The following is an 8,274-nucleotide window of genomic DNA, read 5'->3' as shown; positions in this document are numbered from 1 at the left end:
ACAGAAAATATGAAGGCAGCGGCCCACAAAACTTAAAAGGGCCTAAAATTATATAAAATACAGCGTTTGGCACATCTATGGCATGGTACTGTAGAGGTGATTAATGGCATTTTTGGAAGTCTTGGGATAGCACCCCAAGAACCAGTGGTCATAAATGAGCTGAAGTTTTAGGAGAAAGAACTTAAGATACGGCTTTTAAACCTGAGGTTGGATGTGTGTGTTCAAGACCAGGAAGCAGTGTTACACTACTGTAGTGATGCCTGTACTTAAATGAAAAGGCTCTACTTGTACTTAGTCATATAGAAGATACTAAAGGAGGAATCATGAGTTTGTACATCAGAGCCTTTGTGGTAACATTTGAAAGAAAAGGACAGAGCTTCCACCAGTAGGTGTACATTTTAAATGTCCTGAAGATTGAAGACGTTATATTCTTCTGTCACTTCTGTTTGCACACTACATTTGCACAAATCTTTTGTACAGATGATTTAATCTCTGTTCCAGTCTCTTTGGGTTTTGTTGTTTTTTTTTTCCTTTGTTGTTGTTTTCCAGAAAATAAATCTCTGAGCTATTTCTCCTGTTATCAACCCAACACCTTTTTGTTTTTTTCCCCCTTCTAGGCCATGCTGCCTTTCACTATCTTAATTTATTTGTAAATTGCTGAAGTGCTTACATGTCATTTCTTTACCCTGCTTACCTTTCAACTACAGATGTTTTGGAGTTTGTTTTTTTTCCCCAGTATACCCTCTCCCACAGTTTTACATTGAATCCTTTTCTGGTGTACATATCAATTCTAAACAGTATTCTTTCTTTCCTGCCCATCTTAGTTGAGGCCCTGCAGATTGATGCTCATTCCTTTAATATTACCTCGCCTGGGGCTGAAATTTATCTGGATTCAAGAACAGAAAGTCAGCATGCACTGTTAGTAAAAGCAGTTACTGGACAGTTTATTGTCATTGTTTTTTGCTGTTGGTATGTATTTCCAACTGACAAACAACTGACATTCAACAGACTTCAGCTATTTTAATTCCACAGTCTTGAGCACAATTTACTTTTCTTCCATTATATGTTCTAACTGGAATCTTCATGGTTTGTGCTACCAGTGAAAATGCCCTGTGTGGACTTTCAGATCACAGAACTGGTAACCAATAGCATAGGGCATCTGTAGTTTGGAGATGCAGAAAGCAAGCATGAGGCTACATGTATTACTGAAATGATACCTTCAGCATCTGTGATTTGCTCCAGATGTCTGCTTAATACTAACTCTTGTTTGCAGCTGGATTTTGTTAATGTCACTCTAAAGAATGCTAGAGCAGAGCTAGGGGAGAGAGCTCAGATACACATAAAAATGTGTGTAAGTCATTCTCCTGCTGTGATTTTAACAATAGAAGCACGAGTGACTTCTTTTTTTTTTTTTTAAGCTTAGTTCAAACTTAGTTTGCAGCTGACCTGAATTAGTCCCTTCTGCACAATGTCTGCTCAACTGCCTCCAGAGATCTGTGACGAGTTCCTTTTTTAAATGCACATATTTCAGAACTGTAGATTTAACATTGTGAACTGTGAATAAATGCATGCAGACAACCTATCTTTGGCTGTACTAAGTACCTTTTGCTTAGTGACTTCTTTTTCCAGGTCCGAGTTGCACACTTACTGATCTTAGTAAAACTCAAGCATTGTCTTTATGAATGTAGTGGACACCTTCTGCATCACTATATATATATTTTATTAATGGAAGATTAAGGTCTTAATGTTAAAAATATTTTAATAACTGCTACTAAGTTGTGTTATGATGCAAAGATTGCCAGAACTTAACCTCGGTGGCAAAAAACTGATGTAAGTAGATATATCAAGGTTAAATGTGCACTTGCAGTAAATGGCATTAGAAGAGTATGGACTGGACACAGGATTATTTTGCATAGTAAAGTTTTTATATGTCATGAATTTGCATTTGTAACATTACAGCATTGTGGCTGTGATTTGCTTTCAGAAAGCAGTTTAAAATGGTAACGAGTACTGCTGCTTCTTGACATACTAGTGCTCTTTTTTTGGAGGAGCACTGTGCTGACTTTGCTTTCTGGTTCTATTTCTTTCCTTGTCTCCCCTTGTTTCCCCCTTCTGCCGTATTTGTTGGAATATTTCCCAGAAATTGCAGCCCCTGCCCAAAGATTTCATGAGCTTAGGACCAAATTTTATTCTTCTATCTGCCTGCCTTTAGCCCTAGCTTCAGGATGGAAAGGAATAATATAAACATGAGACTATATTGTCACTATGCAGAGTATATATAGGGACTTAATAACAACAACAAAAAAGAATAATTCTGAGTTTCTAGGACTTTATGTGCACTGTAGCTGCATTTTTAACTACCTGCATGGGCTTAAAAACGGGTTATGGATGTGCCTTCTGCATTCTTTTTTTGACAGAACAGAGCCCTGTCTGTGCAAGCCAAATGTACTCTGTCTGGAACACAGGAAGACCAGAATCTGTAAGGCTGCGGTGCAGGTGTGCCCAGTTGGATTAAGGGCTCAGGAATGGCCAGGGGGAGCCAGTGTTAGAGTGGTACATGGGAGAACTGAATTGGTTTTCTTTCCTGACCTGACCCCTCTTTCCCAAAGTATAACAGAAGAATATATGGTTAGAATATTTTTCTGAAGTTAGATCTTCCTTTCTCTGTTTCCCTCCATCGTTGTGCTTTGATAATAGAAATCCTGAAGTAGTTGGGGAAGATACCCAACAGACCTTATTAGTTTCTAATAACTGCCTTGGAAGGCAGCTTAACCACCTCTCCTTCAGCTTTTGCCTTGGCTTCACCTAGAGCACCATAATTCCTTAACTATGTGATAGCTCCACTATTACTAGTTCTGTGAAAATATCTCCCAACAGAGCCTTGCAAATAGCAGTTAACACCCATAAGTTGAAAAACCAAATGCATGAAGAGGTAAAAATGTTTGTTGTAGTAATTTCAGAATCACTAGTTTGAATAGATAAGTGTTTTGGTTGGAAACATGACTGTGCTGCCTTTTTCATGTGGCCACTGCTTCAATAAATTTCATCCTTATGCAACAGCGTGCCTTTCTTTTTCTCTGAATGCCTGTTCTTAGCTGAGAAAATACTACTTGGGTGCAAGATAGAAAAAACACGGGGATGCTTACTGTAGTATTCAAGAGAAGGTCTGGTACAGTAGCTGTGTGGTCTCTACTTCGTAACACAGTAATAGTGATGGGTATTTCTGGATTGACGAAAGGGGAAAATGAAAAAGGTAATTTTTATTCTTTTGTAAAAAATAAATAAATAAAAATCAAGGTGTGAAAAGAAGTTAACCTAAGAACAAATAGATATAAGAGTCAAAAAAAGGAAGCCTGAAATTTAAGATCAATTTGTAAGCCAAACAATTTTCAGATGCTGCTTATGTGCTTAAGGGAAGAGAAAAAATAATTTGGTTACTTTTCAAGCAGAACTGAATAGAATACTGTCTTGCATAGACGAGAAAGCACATCTTACAGTCAAGAGATTCATAGAGTCACTGAAGGCTTGGGTTGGAAGGGCCCTTTATGATCATCTAGTTCCAACATTCCTGTTTGTGGATCAGGTTGCCCCATTGAGTCACTCCATGATGGCTCTTTCATGTATCAAATGCATCTCTATTTAAGATTTACTTTAGTCATGAAAAGAACCCTTTTTATTTCTTTCAGGGCCAAAACACACAAGGAGTACCCTTTCTATGCAGGATACTGAAGCTGCTGGTACCTTGGCCTTCGCAATATCCCTGCTGTTTCAATGTGCTTCTCCTCTAACTGAGCTATGCATCCAGCTTTCTTACTGCATTTGCCCTATTGCTGCCAGTGAAGTCAAAGGACACCTCTTCCATTGGTTTTGTTCAAGTTCCTTCTCTGGAAAATGGAAAGATACTTTAAATGGAACAAAATGTAGGATGTAATAATTTTCCGAAGATAGGACGATTACTGAAGTCCTGGGCAGAACTGCTAAGTGGAAAATGAGGACAGCTTGAACCACCATTCAGTAAATGCCTTCAGTCTTGCATCAGCACAAACCAAAGGCTGAGAAACCACAAGAATAAATAACACATCCACCATTTCATGAGAAGTGTTCCATATTCCATATTTTAAAAGCTGGAAGCAATACTGGCTGAAATACTGGGGAGGGGGGACGGAGAAGGGACGGAGGGCCAGGCAGCACCAAGTAAGGTAGAGATCAGTGTTACGCAGTTCTGAGATCACGAGTGGCTATGGGTTTGCACAGAGGCACTACCAAATTGGTAATGGTGCCTTGCTGATGCCAAAGTAAAGGAGATGAGCCATGCAGTGGCTGGTGTCTGTGGAGCAACTCAGTGCTTTTTCCAGCACTGAGGCTCACAGTTCTCTGCTATGTGAAGAAGACGAAGTTCCCCGCACCTTGTGGTCATGGGCTTTCTTTCTCTTGCTTATGAAGGAAAATGGGAAACCACCAGAAGACTTGTGCTGGACTGAAATTAGCTTACCTGATGTCTACCTCATGCTCTGTACTGGCCTTTTTTGTTTGGGGAATAGTAGTAATAATGCGCTTGGCTTTCTCGTGCCCACTGCTTTTGAAGATTTATTTAGCTTTATAGCCCAATAACTGCTACCAAAGAGAAAGATAATCATATCTTTGCTCTGGTGCTGGGGCATGCTCTGGCTGTGTTGAGTCACACTTCATCTCCATCTGTGAAGATGCTGCCTACGTACCTCTTTCATCTTAGGACACGACAGATGTAAAACTAGAGGCAGTGTCCCAGCTGCAGGCATAAATTATGCTCTTCTCCCTCTTTTTTACAAATCCAGAGAATACTTCTCTGAAAACTGTTTTGTTGAAAGCAGGCTACGCTGTGATGCCTAAAAGTCTTTCCTCTGCATGTTACAGAATCAAAAGAATGTTTTTGTTTTCAATTTCTGCCTTTCATTTCTGAGTCCTCACTGCAGTTTAGATTGAGTTGACCTATGCTGTAGGAGCCTTACTGCTGTTCCACAAACCTTTCATTTCAGAAGGTGAGACTTATGGGGGCCAAAGTCTACCAGATTAGCAAAGGAATGGATGTCTCAGTTGGACTATTTCTAATCTCATGTTCTCTTTCCTGCAGTGTAAATAGTCTCCATTCTACTGTTGGTTTTGAATTGCTCAACTTCATTTTCTGTTTTAGATTTGTTAATAAAGCCATGGAAATGAAACTGTCTCACAACAGCAAAAGCAAACTCAGTTGTTAAACACAGCTCAGTCTTGATGTCTGTACACCAAATGCACTCAAAGGTTCTTCTAACTTTCCTGGTATGATAACAGCATTCCTAAGCTTTTTCATGGAAGAATGGCCACAGTACATAGTACCTCTTTTCAACAGATTTGGTTTAGTATAGGCCAAAGCTACATGTCCTCATAGATCAAAAACTAGGTCCCTTGATGCCTTTTTCTGGAAAAAAAGGCCAAACAAATCCATCCTTCCTATGAGTGAAAATGATCAAAATGTGAAATGACATGGGCTGGATTGTACAATGAAGATAGCATAAAGCAAAATGGAAAAATAGACATCAGTTAGTTACTGCTTCAATAATCAAATCCTCTTTGGTATCTCTGCAAATCATTTATTCTTTCTGCTGTCAGTTGAATGCCTGTAGGCTTCTCAAGAATCTAAGGTAATCAGTGTACAAAGCAGCGTGCTATTTTGGGTACAGCCCCAGTCCTCCTGTAAAGGCATCTGAAAGTGTTATAAATTGATAGTTATTGGATAGCAGCTGCAGCTGAGTTTAGGATTTAAGGTTTTTTTTTTTACTGTCTCATCTGAAAGCTTAATTGCTTGAAAATCGAAGATTGTTCTGAGAACACTCAGACCTTTTTGTAAGTGGATGCACATATTAGTTCTTGGATCTCTTGCAATTCATAGCTTGCAAAACATCTCAAAAATAAAATCCATGGAAAATGTTACACAACTCCAGGAAAAGGCTTTTACCTTAAGTGCTGCTTTACTCTCCTTATTCCCTCTTGCGGAGTCAAGCTGTTGACACTCAGCATTACTTCTAGCAAAGGAGAAGGCCTGTCATATCATCCTGACTTTTAGTAGCTAAATATTTATATAGACTAGTTAATGTTTAAGAGATCCACATGAATTACTTAAACCTGTGGCCAAAGCCACCGCACTCCTGCAGGGGCACAAAGGGATGATCATGCAGCACCTCAGGCAGTGGTCTGTGGACTCCTGCAAACGGGATGAAAGCAAGTGGAAGCAACTGAGACTTCAGCAGCTCCTGTTGTTGGGTCCACATCAACCTTCTCCACCAGCCTTGCTCTTGGAAACTGCTCGAACCAATCATTTGCAGACAGCTGGGGAACAGTGTATATATCAAACTTTTCTTGCAGGAGAATTTTGAGAAAAAAAAGGAAACCTACTGAGAGATATTGAGAGATTCTGTGGAGAACAGAAACTGCACGGACAAAAAGTTTAAAAAACGAAAAATGACATTCTTCAATTAGATTGGGTTGTAACTTGTTTCCTCTCTAGTTATTCCGAGCTATTTGGCTGACTTCAGTCCTTCTTGACTCTTGAGCTTCATCCTTTCTTTAAAGCACCTCCGAATAATGCCATTAGCAAAAACATTCAAGCCACCATACAAAGCAACAGATGTTCTAAATGCACCAATCGAAAGATGTGTGACTCGTGACTCCCACTGCAGGACTTTTACCATGGAGCAGATGTTGGACTGTTGATAGGTGTCTGTATTTCTAACTGGTAGCATCAAATAGACGTTATCAGCAGTTATCAGATGTTATCAGTCCTTGTTCCTGCACAACCTCTTTCCATCTTCCATATTTGGCTCCATATTTGGAAGATGGAGCCAAATATGCCAGGCACAGCTAAAATGCAAGAAGCAGTAATTTGCCTTTGCTTTCACAAGGAGGTCAGGGTGATCACTAAAACAAAGCTGTCAGTATTCCGAGCAAATTATATACTAAGTACAAAGGTAGCAAAGATTGTTATGGAGCTCAAAGAGTGGCCAAAATTTCTTTCTTTCTGTAATTAATGCTGAGCTAGAGTTTGAAACCTAAATAATTTGTAACTTGTGAATTCATTAAAAGTTTGAACATACAAAAGTATGAACATTTCCTTGGAAACTGTGTGTTGAAAAATTATTCAAAAGACACTTAAGGATGCCCCTACTCTGAATACCTCAAAGCTTTGAAAGTGTGATATAAAGACTTTTGACACTGTTGATGGCTGAAATCCATTGATCAGTATAAGCAAACGTGGGTCTGCTCTGGCCCTCAGGGTCCATAACAATGTGAGGAAGGATACAGCACCTGCAGTTTCACAAAGTTCTGAGAGAAAGCAAAAGTTCTGACAAATATTCACTGTCTGAAGTAGGAACACTCAAATGTAAGCCTGGAAAGAACTCTGGGCAGCCCTCAAATAGAACCTTCTTATCATCCTCTGTCTCTCTAGGCAGATGCACTTACAAGGAGTATCTACAAAAAAAGCCTTGTAGCTGAAGCTATGAAGACCACAGAACCATGGAATGAGTTGGAAAGGAATACAGGAATCACAGAGTCCAACTCCTGGCCCCACATAGCGCCACACAAAAGTCAAACTGTATGTCTGATAGCATTGTCCAAATGCTCCTTGAACTCTGGCAGCTGGGGGCCATGCCCACTGCTCTGGGGAGCCTGTGAAGATGGTGAAGAAGACACAGTGATTAGATAATTTTTAAGTGCCTGGGCTCATATTTACTCAAGTTTCTTCATTTCATGACAAAACTGTAAAATATTTTTAGAAATGAGAAGGAACTTGACATAAAAATACCATCCCAGGCAGGCAGGCAGGCAGGCAGACCCTTCAGCCTTTCTCTTCTCCATCCCTCCACAACCTTTCCTTTCTTACTCCTTCGCTAAGCTCACAGTATTGGCCTTGTATTGTTGGTGGTACCAACACTGATAAATTGTACAATTCTAAATGGTTCAAAGTCCTACACTGTCATTTGTCCCCCTGCCAGTCCTACCACCACACAATAGTATTTCAGCAATGATGGAAAGGCTTAAAGCACTCTGGAAACAGAACACCATAAACACGTGTTCAAATAAACTGATTTAGCATGGAGAGATTTTTTATAAAAAGATAATCACATGATTATGGTGCTTGGTCTGGAGATACGGAGTCCTACATCCCTGCTCTGCCACGTTTCCTCAGCAAGCTTCATTTCAGCATTGCTGTCTCCATTTCCTCACTTACCTCCTGGGGATGCTGGCACTCCCGACACCAGG

Source organism: Tetrao urogallus (assembly GCF_951394365.1).
Source record: "Tetrao urogallus genome assembly, chromosome: 1".
Lineage (NCBI taxonomy): Eukaryota > Metazoa > Chordata > Aves > Galliformes > Phasianidae > Tetrao > Tetrao urogallus.
Note: the sequence above shows the minus strand (reverse complement) of the source record.